Below are 18,310 nucleotides of genomic sequence, written 5' to 3' on the forward strand. Positions count from 1 at the left end.
ACAGTGATCCGTGACCATGTGTCTTCTTGGGGGATTGAAGGAGCAATAAAAAATATGTGTCCCTTAATGTGGATCTCCATTTTCCAGCTGCAACCCATATAGCAGGGCATGCGTCTGAAGTATACCTGTTTATGCCACATGGCAACATGCCTGATGAGCAGCATACAGGAGGTTTCAACCCTCTTATATGGTATCTTCGAGACTGGGAGGCAAGGACGAGGAGTGTGACACCTGGACACTGTAACCATGGGGCGGCGCCTTAGGCGTCGCTTCTGGAACCAGTGAGTTTCAGCAGCCATGTCCTGCGTTCCACAGACCGGAAGTGAGGTCTTCGGACCGGAAATGCGTCACGCACTATGGACGAAGCCACCGCAGCGAAGTGTTTCTTTAAAATGGAAACAGTGAGGTGAGTGCCTCTACTGCAGCGTTGAGCAAGTTATCCCACAAACGTGTCTGTAACGATATTACTGTGGTACACGATCGGAATAAGTACCTCCCCTGATGTATCAATGTGTTTGAGGAAACGCGTAGGGAGAATAGAGGAAAAAGGGACCAACACCTATGAATGAACTAGGGAACCGGCATAGTATATCCTCAACTTGGGTTAGATTATTCCCTTTTTTTCCTACTGTTGGTGAATAATCACAGGTGTGCACACACTTACACCAATATCGCATTATTGTGCACACAGGGTGACAGTGGTATGTTGAGATCATAGCCCTATGTCACTGCATGTACAGTATATACCTGCATCTATAAGAGTGTTATCCCCCCTTTCCCAAAGTGGACAGGTTTATAGATGATGTCTGACTGATATATGCTAATTATTGCCATCCTACATAAATACCTGAGAAAAGGCATAATATGCTCCACAGTTGAAGACAAGGACTGGGGGTTCCACTAGTAACCACTTGAATGCTCACCTAGTTTGAATGAGCATTGCCATTTCTGAACTAAGGTACATATAAAAACTGTTCAATAGTATATGAGGATATGAGCATTTATTGTACAGTTTGTGGCCACCTCTAGCTGGTCAGTAAATTGTTATTTGTACCTGCTGTGTGTTTGGCTGCATGTCCAGTGACAATTGGTTTTGGAATACTGGCACTATTCTAAGCACCTTCTGGTCCCTGAGGTGACCTACCTCATCTCTGTTGATATTTGTTATTGGCGTTTTTGGGTGATTTTTATTGAGTTTTTTTAATCAATTCTAATAAAAAGATATTTTTAATTAGTCCAATTACTGCTTTTCTTGACTTAAATCTGTTTGGGCATCTACCCCTTGCTTTTTTGACTATATTTTATGCATCATAGATACAGTCATTACATTAGTAGACACATAATTACCGCCCTTGTATTTCAGTTTGCCTTCATATTGTGGCAGCCGTGGATCATAAAAATGAGAACTGACATATACAACTACCTGAGTGCTATAAAATAAAGACACAAGGAGACAGAGCATTAATTTTAAACATTTTATTAAATAAAATGTTTACCCCTACCTAAAGCCAATGATCCAGAAGAAGGCAAAAAACCTGGACACGTTCAGCCAATGTGTGTCACAGGGAAAAAATTCCTTCTTGACCCCGAGAAAAGGCGATCAGTTCAAGAACCCTGGACCAAGGCCATACTACAACTAACTAACTGATATATAGAGCAATGACTCGTTTCCGGAGAGCAGATCTTCTTTGTCCTGGTAACACGCCTCACCTCTCCTTATCAGATCGGACTCTGAGCTTATAGCTTGTCTATGTTGATCTCCCCTGTAAAAATACAGAACACTACCCCCCACAAACACTAACCCCCACAAACACTACACCCCACAAACACTACACCCCACAAACACTAGCCCTTCGGATACAGACATAGGGCAGTTATATCATATCAGGCCCCTTATAAAATTAGGTTAGACAGCAGACACCTATGTAATATGATGTCATGATGCACTGATTCCAGAATTATATCTATATAATCAGTATATAATGACCTCATAAGACAACAAATATTATCTACAGACATATTAAATGATTAACACTAAATAATCCCGTGGCTCTTGTTAGATTCTTCAGTCTTCCTTCCAGGATCCAGATATTTTTCCTGGTAAGAAAAAAATAATATGAGACAGATCAGGCAAAGACTCATAGAAAATCAGTCATAAATATATTGTACTTTATACCCTCTTTTCTTTGCATTTTTAAATTTTGATGTAGATACTTAAAAATGGTGCAATAAATTTAATTTAAAAAAAATTGTGTAAAATGCAAATATATATATATATATGTAAAATAAAGAGTAAAATAAATAAATATACAGTATCTCCCCAATGTATGTACACCAACCTCTCTCCCATGTGGGGGAACAAGGGTAGATTTTTTTTGCTCCAAAAATCTGAAATTAAAGTGACAGAACCACCACCAGCAATCTGTGCCAGCCACAGATACCACTGGAACTGTCACTGACCAAAGTAGCTACTGTAGTGTCTCCATCCGAGGTGCCATCTTGTTACTGACCTCTGTGATAGCCCCAGGGATGTCCCCATGTTTGCTGCATAGAACTCTCAGTGTCCAACATTCCGCTGTGTGACCTCACAAAGAACCTTCATCACCCAAGTCTAGAGATTCTGCCAGCAAAGACTGGAGAAAGCTAGAACCTTACAGCCACAATCTGTAGACTTGGAGGATCGATGGCCATGTTGGCGCTAAGTTCACTAACAAATCCCTGTAAAGTTTCTCATTTACCTGTATCCTCAATCCAGGAACTTCCAATCTCCTCGTCTCATCTCCTGAAATGAGAATCTGTGTCCTCGATCCTGGATCCTCTGCTCTCCTTGTCTTCATCTCTTGAAATGAGCATTTGCCTCCTGAACACCCGTTTATATAGCCCCACAGTCATTGTGACATCATGCTGTGAGGTAACAATGGCCTCCTGGATTTGATGATGTCACATATGACCATGAGTGATATCTCCATAGATATTAATTAATATTAATAACAAGTAGTAATAATATGGCAGATCACATTGGTTAGCATCAAGGCTGGAGGAGCAGGACGAATAAGGAAAAGTTCCCAAAAGTAAACTGCATTTACTGTGACTGAAAAAAATAAATAACTTTATATTACTTCAAATGTAATTAAATGCTAGGCTCTATGACAACACTACACTGTTACCATAGGAACAAAGACCTATAGCCCATAGCAACCAGTCCAATTCCAGCTTTAGTGTATTTAAGGCCTGAAATCAAGAACATTGAGTGTTTTGTTTGCTGGTGATACATCTAGCAATGGACAAATGACAGGTAAGAGCAGGAATCATTGTCTATGAGAGAAACCATTCCCATTGTTACACATTTTCACACATTTTGTAGGTGGAGGAACTATGGACATTCCAGTTTTTGTGAAACAACAACTCCCAGCATTCACAGGATAAATATGAACAAAAGTTCAAGAATTGCTTTTTATATTTTTCATGACATTCGCCGTGCGGTATAAGCAGGGCCGGCTCCAGGTTTTCGTGGGCCCTGGGCGAAAGATTCTCAGTGGGCCCCTTTATCACATACCACGATTCATGACGCACAGATGCCGCAGAGAAATATATATATATAATACAATGCAGAAGATTTCACTTCTTACATTACATGACCGATATCTATTGTAAATTCCACAATAGCTCAGAAACCAGCGAATCGCTGCATGCAGAATACTGGCCCCCATAAAATGCTCCAGACAGGATATTGACCCCATATAATGCTCCATACAGCATACTGTCCCTCTTATAACGATCCTACAGGATACTGGCTCTCATATAACGCTCCATACAGGATACTGGTCCCCATATAGCGTTCCATACAGAATACTGGCCCCCATATAATGCTCCATGCAGGATGTGCCCCCATATAATGCTCCATGCAGGCTGTGCCCCCACATAATGCTCCATGCAGGCTGTTCCAACCACATAATACCTCATGCAAGCTGTTCCCACCACATAATGCCCCACGCAGGCAGTTCCCCCCTTATAATACTCCATGCAGGATGTCACCCCTATTATAATGTCCCATGCAGGATGTCACCCCGCTTATAATGCCCCATTCATTATGTCACCCCCCCTTATAATGCCCCATGCAGGATGTCACCCTCGCTTATAATGCCCCATGCAGTATGTCACTCCCCCCCATATAATGACCCATGCAGGATGTCACTTCCCCCCCCTTTGAATGCCCCATGCAGGATGTCACCTCCCCCCCCTCTTATAATTCCCCATGCAGGATGTCACACACCCCTTATACTGCCCTTTGCAGGATGTCACCCCCACTTCCTTATAATGCCACATGCAGGATTTCACTCCCCCCCCCTTTTAATGCCCCATGCAGGATGTCACCCCCCCTTCCTTATAATGCCCCATGCAGGATGTCACCACTCCCCTTCCTTATAATGCCCCATGCAGGATGTCACACCCCCCTCCCTTATAATGCCCCATGCCTCCATACATTAAAAAAAAATAATCAAATACTCACCTCACTTCTTCTCACCTGCTGCCGCTGCTCTGGACTCCAGCGTCGCCGGCGTCTTCCCACTCTGCGCTGTGACGGCTCAGGAAGGAGCGCGGTGAAAAGATGTCACCGCACCCTCTGACCTGAGACATCACAGTGCAGCAGCCGCGAAGAGAATGGACCGGCTGCGGAGGAACGGGGAGAGGTAAGTGATGAGCCGCAGGCTGTAGGGGCCCTGAGGCCATGAGCAAGCGCGGGGGGAGCGGGCGCTGACACCGCTCTCCTCCTCTCACAGGTCCCATAGCGCGGCACGGTGCTAGACGGCGAGTGGGCCCCCCCCCGCCTGCTCAGGGCAGCGGCACTTGCCCGTGTGCGCCAGGTGCTGACGCCAGCCCAGGGTATAAGTGATATGATGACTTTATTCTGTAGGTCAGTTCGATTACAGCGATACCAGATTAATATAAGATTTTTAATGTTTTCCTGCTTTTGCACAATTAAAACATTTATTTTTGGGTACATAATATTTTATTGAACCCTTTTTATTCAGCAGTATGCATAACATAGCGCCATACACTCATCCTACTATTCTGGATCAACATTGGACCAATTTTTTATACGCTAGTATGACTCCAGCCTTAAGTTTCCAAACTGATAGCCCTATAAGAGATCACTTTATTGAGCTCTGTCCAGTTTGCCTTATATACCGTATTTTTTGGACCATAAGACGCACTTTTTTCCCCCAATTTATGGGGGTGCGTCTTATGGTCTGAATATACAGTTTCGTGATGTGGAGGCGGCTGGGGTTGCGGCAACGACGGGGGCTGCAGCAGCTGGGGTGGCGATGGAATTGTGTTACCCAGTAACGAGCGGTGGCAGCAGCATGCTTGTGGGCGCAGCCATGAATTCACTACGTCCACACTAGACATCAGGAGGTGGGCGGTCTCAAGTCCAGATCGCGCGCTGCAATGATGTTACAAAGAGGCAGGGCCGGGGCAACACAGAACAGCACAGCGCGCAGTCATTACCGACCCTGCCTCTTTGTAACGTCACTGCAGCGCTTGATCAGGATGAGAGACCGCCCACCTCCTGATTTCGAGCATGGCCATAGTGAATTCATGGCTGTGCCCACAAATATTCTGCTGCCGCCGCTCATTACTGGGTAAATTCGCTCCATCGCTGCCACAGACCCCTCCGCTGCCACAGCCTCCTCCGCTGCCACAGCCCCCTGCCGCCACAGCCCCCTCCTGCCACTGCCCCTTTCAGCCCCAGACGCCTCCGCTGCCACAGCCCCAGCCCCCTCCTGCCACAGCCCCCTCCGCCGCCACAGCCCCCTCCGCTGCCCCAGCCACCTCCGCTGCCACAGCCCCAGCCGCCTCCGCTGCCCCAGCCCCAGCTGCCTTCACTGCCCCAGCCACAGCCCCCTCCGCCGCTGCAGCCCCAGCTCCCTCCACCTCCGCTGCCACAGCCCCAGCCGCCAGCACTGCCACAGCCCCAGCCACCTCCGCTGCCACAGCCCCAGCCGCCTACGTTGCCAAAGCCGCCTACACTGCCACAGCCCCCTCTGCAGCCCTGGCTCCCTCCGGCTCCACTGCTACAGCCCCAGCCGCCTCCGCAGCCCCAGCCGCCTCCGCTGCCGCAGCCCCAGCCACCTCCGCTGCCACAGACCCAGCCCCCTCTGCAGCCCCAACCGCCTCCGCCCGCTGCCACAGCCCCAGCCACCTCAGCTGCCACAGCTCCCTCCGCAGCCCCAGCCACCTCTGCTGCCGCAGCCCCCAGCCAGTGTGACCCCGCTCCTTGCCTATCGTGGGTCCAGAATGAGAGGCAAGCATTATAACGTAGAAGTAAAATATAAAGTAAAGTGAAAAAGCACATGACATAAAACATTGTACTACTCCTGTGGTAAACTATAACTCCCAGCATGCCATAAGAGCTGAAGGACTTGCTGGAAGTTATAGTTCTCCTCAGAGCAACCACATGACAAATATGTGGTGAACTATAACTCCCAGCATGGCAAAAGAGGACATGCTGGGAGTTATAGTGCCCCTCAAAGTCAACCACAATACCTGTGGGATCTTAAAGAGGACATACCATACATGGCTGAATACAGCCAGTACATGATACAAGCAACCAGTGGATCGAGCAGCATACTGGCTGTATGACTTCAGCCACATTTGTTTTTTGGCGTTTCTTCCTGCGTGTGTGTACAGTTAGACCACTCAGTCATTGACAGCAGGAGAGGAGAAGCCAAAGGACGGTATGTTTTCCTCTGCCGCAGCATTTCAGACGGAAGACTGAAACATACCATATCAGCCTTACGTCGTACATCCGGTGTCTGATACATTCTGCCTGATCCACGGGCAGCATGCATCAGCTATCGCAATCCATGGGCAGAATGCTTCAAAAGGTTTTTCTCCACTATTTTCCACCTCTAAAACCTTGGTGCGTCTTATGGTCCGGTGCATCTTATAGTCCGAAAAATACGGTGCTTCCTGCTGACATCAACTGATAGACCTGTATGAGAATGTTCGGACAGGTCTGGGCATGTACGTTGGAATATTTCCAATATATAATGCATTAATATTATAAGTGAATAGGCTTTGCATGTATAACTTAAAATATAAACGTGTCAGGCAAATTCGGAGTTCATGTTTGGAATCAGCGCATTCAATTTAGTGTAAATCACAATAAATCAAATATTTTTCTCTTAGTAGCAAAATCATTGTTGACATGCACTTACTTTTCTAATGTGGTCACTAACCATTAATACAATAACCTTAGCAATCCAGATAATAGATTATCTGCTTGAAGATGGGGTGCCTAAAAGTTTAAAGAAACTCCAGAAGGAGATCAACTTGCCTCATTATCTTTTTACGAATACCTACAACTTAGGCACACATAATGGACCCAGTCAACCACGACAAAGGATGTTAATACACAATCACTTTATCACAGATATGATCATATCTGTGAACCACACACATGGTTTAATTTCTACTAAATAATAACAACTTCTGTGACCTTGCATAGATGAGAACTACAGTTAAAGGTTTATTCTCATCTCCAAGATCATAACTCAATGTATTAGGTGTAATAATAATATTAGCAAATTCCTCCAATTATAAATGTAGTATAGTTCTTCTGATTCACTATGTTGCTTACCCCATGCACAGATCATTGCAACATCTTAGGTATCCATGTGTCACGCAAGATGTGGGAAAAACATAGTGCATCACAAAGGGAAGAGGGAAAAGAAGCCCAGACTCTAAGGAAAGGGGGGAAGTGGAGACCTCCTAGGCTGATCTAGCATCACCCTGTCTTCCCTAACGTCCTTGTATTGGCTCTTCACCAATCGCCTCACATGTGCCTTGCCCTGTCTTTCCCTGGCATATGGATAAGGCTAGGGAAGGGAGCAGATGAGCACTAGTTGATCTCAATTAAACAATATAGACAACAGAAGTAGACAAACAGGGGGAAATTACTTAGCTTTAGACGAACTCCAGGCAAATGCGCACACGTTCTCAAGCTCCAAAAAGCACGAAGTACTGCTCTTGCTAAAGCCTTTACAAGTTGTAATGAATACACAGCAGATATTTATACAACCAGGCAGGATGTTGATTAGCGAGAGGAAGGTAGCCGCTGGGTCCTAGAGACAGAGTCTAAGAAAATGTCTGTAAAGCCAAACAGGAGGAGCTGGTCATGCAGCGGTATGGTGCAAAGAAGGTTACTGCAGGTTGTAGGCTTTTCGGAAGAGGTGGGACTTCAGGTTCCTTTTGAAGGTTTCCATGGTAGGCAAGAGTCTTTTATGATTGGATAGAGAGTTCCAGAGTAGGAGGGATGCATGGGATAAAGTTTGTGTGCGATTGTGGGAAGAGAAGATAAGAAGTGAGTAGAGCAGGAGATCTTGTGAGGATTGGAGGTTGCGTGCAGGTATGTACCGGGAGATTAAGTCAAAGATATGTGGCACCCCAGGGGTCTGGTTTTCCACAGTAATGTAATGTTATGTCTGAGAGCAGGTGGGAGGTCCTTTGGTCAGGGATCCTGTGCATGCCACACCTCCTGCCCAGTCTTGGGAGGGGAAGAACTTCCCCTGTATAAACCCGGGGCTGAGGCAGGGTGAGTGAGACAAGGAGAGTGGAGACAAGAAGCAGCATAGGAAACAGCAGAGTTACAAGGAGTCAGGGGCTGGCAGCTGCAGAGCTCGCCCTGACTAAGAAGATTCTTTACCGGACCCGGAGTCCGAGGCTGTGGGGACTAACTCCTACCCAGCAGCAGAATCCGTCAGGCAGGGGATTTCAGGTCCTCTGGCCCAGAAGCCCGAAGGCACGGTCACACGCGTGGGACCAGCACCGCCATCGTGGAGCGGAAGCCATTAGAAGGCCCCGAGTCACCGGCCATACGGGTGAGCACCACACGGTACACTCAGGGACGTGGGCTACTTACATCAGCTTCTAGCAAGGTAGCCAGAAGAGTACAGTCAGTTTGGGAGGCCTACAACTACGCCTGGCCAGGGGAGATCCCATCTGCTCAAAGACTGACCAGGCCCCGTTTGCTAGCAAGTACTCCGGGAGGGTCTGTCGTTGTTACCAGTAAAGACCCTGAACTACACCGTACCGTCTCTGAGTGGTTCCTGCTACCCCCATCATCCACGTCGGCTGCCCTGAGGCCATACCCCTCCCGTTGGGGGTTATACTATCACGCTGCACAATCCTACCACCGGCCTCAGCGGTCTGCCCTGCAGCAGCAGCTTCCTGGCTGCACTCAACGGGTGGCGTAGTCATCAACTATTTACTACTAATAGACTGCCGTCTAGTTTGACTCCCTGGGCACGGACCGGGTCACCGCCACGAGACTACAACCCTCCACTGATCCGGCTCCGGGTAGGCTCCCGCGTGCGCAACGCAGCGCGACACAGGCCCAGGGGCGCGTCAACTTTGGCGTAGTCGGCAGGATTTCGTGCCCGCAACCACCGGGTACTGCGTGCCTGAAAAGCAAAGACTGTTCAAACTTACCAGTGGTGAAGGTTTCCCGCCATCCGGCGCCATCTTCTACCTTCTTCCCGCCATCCGCGAAGTTTTCCCGCCATCCGGCGCCATCTTCGACCTTCTTCCCGCCATCCGTGGAGTTTTCCCGCCATTGGACGCCATCTTGAGGACGCCGCGCGGGAAGAAGAGGGGCGTGGACTCCGAAAGCGCGCGAGAACTGAAGCCCTGCCTCACGTCTGGACGTTGCGTAAGGTCCTGGAAGGAGCCCAGCAGACGCCGACGTCACAGGAGCGCGACGGAAGGTCCTCAACCCTGACGATCCACTGCGGAGCCGCGGCCTACGGAAGAGGATCATCGCAAGGTAGGCCACGGTCCACTAGGGGGGAGGAAGATGTCGGATACGGAGGAGAGCTTCACTGCCTCAACCCCCGCCAGCGCTACCGCTGCTGCAGTTATGCCCTTCACCATGCCCTATATCCCGGGAGCAGCTTGGCTACCCCAGTACTCAGGGGAGTCACATACCCTGCATGACTTTAGAGAAAAGCTGGATAGCCTCTTCCAGGTGTACCCCCTCACAGAAGAGCAAAAAGTGAGCATCCTGGTGGCCCAACTAACCGGGGCAGCCAAAAGGGAAGTAAAATCCTGGCCACCTGGGAGGAAGACTGTCGCAGGGATACTAACCCGGCTGAAGAACACCTTTGATACCCGCACCTCAGCCGAGATTAAGCTTAGATTCTACGGGTGCAAGCAGCGAGCGCATGAGAGTATAAGGGACTATGCACTAAACCTACAAGAGGCCCTGAGGGCCATAAAGCAGACCGACCCTGATGGCGTGGGAAACGAGGACAGGCTATTGACTGAACAATTTATAGAGGGTTTATATTGCAATGCCCACCGAACCCAGTTGCGGGCAATGGCCTTACAGGATCCCCATCTGGACTTTGCACAGTTCAAGGATAGAGCTATCCGGGTGCTCCGAGAACCAGCACCGGGTGGCGTTGTTACCCACAGGCGCCCAGCTATCACTTACCACCAGGAGGCGGCGCCCTTGTCGGCAGGGCCTGTGGGAGCTGATGCGCAGGCTTTGGACAATGACCCGGCTCCAGACCTACACCATCAGGTCCAAGAGCTAGCTAAGAGCGTTGCTGCGCTAACCCGAACTGTGCAGTCTTTACAGGTTTCCACCCCAGGGAAGATCCAGCTGGCATCCGGACCGGAGGACATCCCGTGGCGTCGACCAAGGAGGACCCCACCGGCCAGAGGAAGACCCAGTGACCGATACAGCGAGGACGGACGACCCATCTGCCGCCGCTGCAATCAACCCGGACATATGGAAAGGTACTGTTCTTTAAACGGGCACAACCTGGGGTAGAGGGCCAACCCCCAGGAAAAAGATCACCAGGCCCATCGAACTGGCGCGACAGATATGTGGGAGGACGTCCAGTCTTGCCTGTGGTACTGGATGGCATTCCCATGAGTGCCCTACTGGATACCGGGTCACAGGTCACCACCATCCCGTACGTGCTCTTCAAGCAGTACTGGAATGACTCGGATATTACCCGCTACCCTGACGACGACTTGAGTATCATCGCCAGCAATGGCCAGCCCGTGCCACAGATCGGATTTAAAGAGGTGACCCTCAAAATCGGTAGAGTCGAACTGGCCGCACAGGGACTGATCATTGTAGATATTGATAAACATGAGAGTCACCCAAAAATAACTCTAGGAACTAACGTAATTGAAAATTGTCTTGCAGAGGTGATTTTCCTTTTACAGCAGGTTGCCAAGAACGCCAGCTCCGGCGAGCAGCGGGTGCTCCAGAAAGAGATCCGGGCACTGATGCAACGGCAACAAGTGGAACTCTCCGGCGGTGAGATTGGTAGCGTAAGAATGTGTGACCCTTTTCCTATTGCCATGCCCCCAAAAAGTGAAATGATGATTTGGTGCCGGGCAGCTATTGGTCTGAGAGGTAGAGATTACCAGGCAATGGTAGAACCAGTTTACTCAGACAGTAGGCCCACCATTTTGACAGCACGGGGGGTGGTCAATGTATGCCATGGGAGGGTGCCCATTCGCATAATAAATATCGGGGAGAGGGAAGTGTACCTGCCCCGGTATGCCACGCTAGCCAAATTATATACCACTAATCAAAATTCTATACAATCTGTGGAACCCTTGCCTCCATCTCACCCGGAGGAAGGTAACGGCTCTAAGAAAGACATGGAGGACTGGTGTCAGCAACTACATTTGGGTACTGATTCCACTCCCTCACATCAGAAACAAGGAGTCTATCGGGTGGTTCAAGAGTATGAGAGAGTGTTTAGTAAACACCCGTTAGACTTCGGGCGAGTCAAGGGGGTAGAACACCGCATCCCCACGGGAGATCATCCTCCCATAAAAGAGAGGTATCGACCCGTACCCCCTGCACATTACCAACACGCCAAGGGGATGCTTAGAGACATGAAGGAGGCTGGGGTAATCCGGGATAGCTGTAGCCCCTGGGCAGCCCCACTAGTTTTAGTCAAAAAGAAAGACAACACCATGAGGATGTGTGTAGATTACCGGAAAATCAACCGTATCACACACAAGGATGCGTACCCCTTACCAAGGATAGAGGAGTCATTGGCTGCTTTAAGATCTGCTAACTTCTTCTCTACCTTGGATCTCACTAGCGGGTACTGGCAGGTTCCTGTAGCAGAGGCGGACCGGGAGAAGACCGCATTCACCACCCCGATGGGACTTAGCGAGTTCACCTGCATGCCGTTCGGACTCTGCAACGCCCCAGGAACCTTCCAACGATTAATGGAGTGCTGTCTGGGCCACAGAAACTTCGAGACGGTCCTGTTGTACCTGGACGATGTCATCGTATACTCCAAAACTAATGAGGACCACCTGAAACACCTGGCGGAGGTGTTCGAAGCTCTGGCGAGTTACGGCCTAAAGGTGAAACCCTCCAAGTGTCACCTCCTGAAACCAAAGGTGCAATACCTGGGACACGTGGTGAGCGCTGACGGAGTGGCTCCCGACCCCGATAAGATCACCGCAATTAAGGGATGGCCAAGCCCCTCCAGCGTAAAAGAAGTGCGGCAGTTCCTAGGGTTGGTAGGCTACTACCGAAGGTTTATTCCCGGTTTCACCAAAAAGGCAGCGCCTATGCAGGACCTCCTGATAGGCCAGTCCCGAAAGGCCAAGAACCAGAAGCCGCCCTTCAAATGGGAAGAGCTAGAAGAAGAGTCCTTCCGCCAGCTGAAGATGGCCCTCACGGGGGATGAAATCTTGGCGTACCCGGACTATAGCCAGCCCTTCATCCTCTACACCGACGCCAGTAACATCGGGCTAGGAGCCGTACTGTCCCAGATTCAGCAGAGGAGAGAACGAGTAATCTCCTATGCCAGCCGAAAACTGCGACCCACCGAAAGGAACCCCGAGAATTACAGCTCATTTAAGCTAGAGTTCCTGGCCGTGGTATGGGCAGTCACCGAGCGCTTTAGGCATTACCTCGCTTCTTCCCGGTTCACCGTATACACGGATAACAACCCGTTGACACACCTGGACACGGCAAGACTCGGTGCCCTGGAGCAGAGGTGGATGGCCCGTCTGTCCAACTACGAGTTCACAATCAAATACCGGGCAGGACGCTCCAATACTAACGCGGATGCCCTGTCCAGGATGCCCAACCTGCCGGACGAAGGAGAAGATCCGGAGGGACTGGAAGAAGTTGAACTCCCTGCGTTCCACCGTCATGGGACTATCCAGTATTCCCACCGGGTAAGGGGTAAGCAGGCTGCTACGTTGAACCCCTTACCCCACTACAACTGGGCGGAAACGCAAGACAGCGACCCTGCCGTCCGACTGGTGAAGGAGATGCTGACTCGGCCGGAGGCTCGCCTTGAACCAGACGCTCCGGAGGAAGCCAAACAACTATGGGCGGAGAAGAGTCGACTATTCCTTTACAAGGGGAAGTTGTGCCGCAGAATGGTCAACTCCCGGACGCATGAACTACTCTGGCAAGTAGTGGTGCCACGAAGAGACGCAGCCATGGTGATGGAGGCATACCACGACGGAGCTGGACACTTCGGGTGGAAAAAGCTGGAGTTCCTGCTGCGCGAGCGGTTCCACTGGGTAGGCATGAGGGGAACCATCGAGAAGTGGTGCAGAGACTGTGGCCCGTGCAATCTGAGAAGGAAGGACCGGGCCAGCCAGAAGACTCCCCTGCAGTCCATCGTCACCCGGCAACCGTTGGAACTGGTAGCCTTGGATCATGTAAAACTGACCCCAAGCAGAAGTGGCTACGTCTACGCGTTAACCATCGTGGATCATTACTCCCGGTTCTTGGTTGTGGTCCCCGTCAAGGACTTAACGGCTCAAACAGCAGCTAGAGCCTTCCAGCAGCACTTCTGCCGTCCACACGGGTACCCGGACCAAGTGCTGACGGACCAGGGACCTGCCTTTGAAGCGGAGGTCTTCCAGGAATTCTGCAATCTGTATGGCTGCCGGAAGATAAGGACGACACCCTACCATCCGCAAACTAATGGACTTTGTGAAAAAATGAACCAGGTGGTAATGGATCTTCTAAAAACATTGCCCCTGGAAGAACGCAGTCTGTGGCCTGAGAAGTTGCCCGATCTGGTGGACCTATACAACCACATCCCGGTAGGTTCCACCAACTGTACCCCGGCTTACCTAATGAGGGCGAGACCTGGTAAGTTACCTGTTGACCTGGAATTGGGAGTCCTGACACCTGAGGACACTTCACCAGAAACAGACTGGGACACAGAGAGGCAGCAGCAGTACCGGAGAGTACAAGAGAGCGTGGAGCGAAGTCTCTGTCAGGCTAGGGAAAGACAAGAGAAGACTTACAACCAGTATGCTCCCGCTGTTCCCCTGGTACCCGGAGAGCAGGTCTTGAAGAGGAAAAGACGGCTCCACAAGTTGGATGACCAGTGGGAGAAGGACCCGTACACCGTACTGCCCTCAAGCCACGAGAACCCGAAGGTCTGTACCATCAGTAAAGACGGAGGGGAAACCACAGCCATTGTATCCCGGGACCACCTGAAGAAGTGTCCCGAACAACTGAGGAACCCTGAAGAAGAACAAGAAGACCATCGACCCGTAGAGGAAAGGGAAGATATGGTTAGTACCGTGCTCGGGGACTTCCCTCGGTCTTGGACTCAAGTCAATGGTGCAGTTGTGGTACCCGTACTCACCTTCCTCCAACCATCATCCCAAGAACCTACGGAGCAACGGGTAGAGCTGGAAGAACAGCCGGTCCAGGAGGCAGAAGACTCCACACGAGTAGAACAGGAGAATCAACCCTCTGCTTATAGTGAGCCTGCCGTACCCCTAGTGAGACAAAGAGCCGGTAGACAGCTGCCCAGTTTACCCTTGACAGCTCCTACACCCTGTAGTTCAGGGCCAGACAGTCAGCTCCGTAGGTCCACTAGGGCCACTAGAGGCCAGTTACCCGCACGCTGGAGAATTTGAAGTGTAAAAATAGTTTTATTTATGTTTATCTGTGTATTGTTGCTTGTGTACAATTTTGTGTTTCCAGTTGTTTTTAGGAAACCTTGGTGGATTTACCGGGAATCCTTGTATATAGTTGGAGCGTAACCCAGGATGGACTAGAGACTGTTAAGGACTCGGGGTAGGACAGACCCCTACCTGGTTACGTCTCCCTGTGTTGGTGAAATGGACACCTTTGCTTTTCTTCAAAGACTGCATCCGGTTGCGGACACGCCGTAACCATCTTATGTGTTTTTCTTATAGTATTGTTATTGTTATACTTTGTTATGTTTTTCTAAATGTGTTTAGTCCCGGAGTACTAAATTTCACTAGGGGGGAATGTGGCACCCCAGGGGTCTGGTTTTCCACAGTAATGTAATGTTATGTCTGAGAGCAGGTGGGAGGTCCTTTGGTCAGGGATCCTGTGCATGCCACACCTCCTGCCCAGTCTTGGGAGGGGAAGAACTTCCCCTGTATAAACCCGGGGCTGAGGCAGGGTGAGTGAGACAAGGAGAGTGGAGACAAGAAGCAGCATAGGAAACAGCAGAGTTACAAGGAGTCAGGGGCTGGCAGCTGCAGAGCTCGCCCTGACTAAGAAGATTCTTTACCGGACCCGGAGTCCGAGGCTGTGGGGACTAACTCCTACCCAGCAGCAGAATCCGTCAGGCAGGGGATTTCAGGTCCTCTGGCCCAGAAGCCCGAAGGCACGGTCACACGCGTGGGACCAGCACCGCCATCGTGGAGCGGAAGCCATTAGAAGGCCCCGAGTCACCGGCCATACGGGTGAGCACCACACGGTACACTCAGGGACGTGGGCTACTTACATCAGCTTCTAGCAAGGTAGCCAGAAGAGTACAGTCAGTTTGGGAGGCCTACAACTACGCCGGGCCAGGGGAGATCCCATCTGCTCAAAGACTGACCAGGCCCCGTTTGCTAGCAAGTACTCCGGGAGGGTCTGTCGTTGTTACCAGTAAAGACCCTGAACTACACTGTACCGTCTCTGAGTGGTTCCTGCTACCCCCATCATCCACGTCGGCTGCCCTGAGGCCATACCCCTCCCGTTGGGGGTTATACTATCACGCTGCACAATCCTACCACCGGCCTCAGCGGTCTGCCCTGCAGCAGCAGCTTCCTGGCTGCACTCAACGGGTGGCGTAGTCATCAACTATTTACTACTAATAGACTGCCGTCTAGTTTGACTCCCTGGGCACGGACCGGGTCACCGCCACGAGACTACAACCCTCCACTGATCCGGCTCCGGGTAGGCTCCCGCGTGCGCAACGCAGCGCGACACAGGCCCAGGGGCGCGTCAGATACATGGAGGAGACAGGTTGTGGATGGCTTTATGTGCCATGGTTAGGGTTTTGAACTGGAGTCTCTGGGCAATGGGGAGCCACTGAAGGGATTGACAGAGGGGAGACGCAGAGGAATAGAGGGGAGACAAGTGGATTAGTCGGGCAGCAAAGTCGGGTGAGATGAGGAGGTGGTGTGTGAGTGGGAGATACTGATGTCCTGTCTGTCTATGAGGAGATACAAGATAGGGCCAAGTCTGTGATGCCGAGAGATGAGAGAGTCTGTAGTGGTATACATCACAACCACATTGCCGCCTTTGTCGGACGGCTTTATGGTTATGGTTTGATCCTTTTCAAGTCTGCATAGTGAAACCATTTCACCTCTTGAAAGGTTATGTTATTCCCAATGCTTAGTTTTTGTCAGTTGTATGATGTCCTCCGTAAACCAAATTAAGGAAGAAATCTATGGAACTTAAGTCTCTGGTAGGAGGTGGCATTCTAGAAATTTTATTTTTAATGTTCGTGAAGGGATCATTGTATTAAGGTTCACCTCATCAAGATGGTATAGCAACCTCACGCCTTGTAGAAGGTTATTGGGTATTCCCAAATTGTCACACTCCTTTCTATCCTCCCTAAGGAAGTGCTATTTTCATTTCAAACGTCTGATGAATAGATGCAGGTCTATTATTATTACAGATTCATCAAAATCAGTGGTGTGGGTAAAACCTTTACTCAATACGCATATTTCATCAGTAGTGAGGGGCATTGATGATAGATTGATGGCCTGTGTTGTTAAACGGGATTCCGCTGGTTAGATCGGCTCCTGAGCAGGTAGTTCAGCTCTAAAAAACTCCCTCTCTGCGGGGTTCTCCTGTTATTTCCTCTCCCCCGAAATCCACCCCTTCCTTTTAATTTCCCCTTTTGGGTTTTGAATTTTGTATCAGTATGTGAGACCTCTGTTTCAGAGGAGGATATGTCTATCTAAGGAATATAATTCTGTCTGGTAATCGGCACCTAATATGCCTTGTATTCCCTGAATTCTTCAAGGTAATAAAGAACTTGTGTTTACACTCTTTTAGGTGGTATTGGTACCATTCTACCTTGTTCTGTAACTATGTTTCTTTTTTTGCGATGTCCAGTTCTGATGAGAATTTCTTAGTTACCTCTATTTGCTACTTAAGAGCTTTCTTTTTAGGGTGCCAACCACCATGTGAGGTAGGGGACAATATAGAATAGGGAGAGAGTAGGGAATAATAGACACTTTCCTTCCAAGTTTTTTCCAAATAGTGCAGGTTGGTGGTATCACCCTACAAGCCTAGCACATGTAGGGTATCCATGCATGTGTATCTGTATCATTTCTTGACCCTAATGGGAAGCTAAGGGCCTAATCTCATTCTTGATCTAGACCCCCCTGACATAACTAATAAATAATGGTAAAATATCTTTGCCCAATCATTTTCTTGTTCTATACCCCATTAATATATATAACTGTGATGTACCTCTGAGACCGTCTGCCTCTTTAGAGTACCACTGTGTGTTTATAAAAATATCAGGGTAAATCCCATTTGTTTACAGTGATCCGTGACCATGTGTCTTCTTGGGGGTTTGAAGGAGCAATAAAAAATATATGTCCCTTCACGTGGATCTCCATTTTCCAGCTGCAAACCATATAGCAGGGCATGCGTCTGAAGTACACCTGTTTATGCCGCATCGCAACATGCCTGAGGAGCAGAATATACAGTCGGTACGGAAAGTATTCAGACCCCTTTAAATATTTCATTTTGTTTCATTGCAGCCATTTTATAAGTTTTAAAATGTTCATTTTTTTTCTCATTAAAGTACACTCTGTACCCCATCTTGACTGAAAAAAACACTGAAATGTAGAAATTTTTACAAATTTATTAAAAAAAACAAAAACTGAAATATCACATGGTCATAAGTATTCAGACCCTTTGCTCAGACACTCATATTTAAGTCACATGGTGTCCATTTCCTTGTGATCCTCCTTGAGAGAGTTCTACTCCTTGTGCGGTAGCGCTATTGATCAT

The sequence above is a fragment of the Phyllobates terribilis genome, unplaced genomic scaffold (assembly GCF_046119375.1).
Source record: "Phyllobates terribilis strain yellow unplaced genomic scaffold, ASM4611937v1 Scaffold_9__5_contigs__length_417890890, whole genome shotgun sequence".
In the NCBI taxonomy this organism is placed as follows: Eukaryota; Metazoa; Chordata; class Amphibia; order Anura; family Dendrobatidae; genus Phyllobates; species Phyllobates terribilis.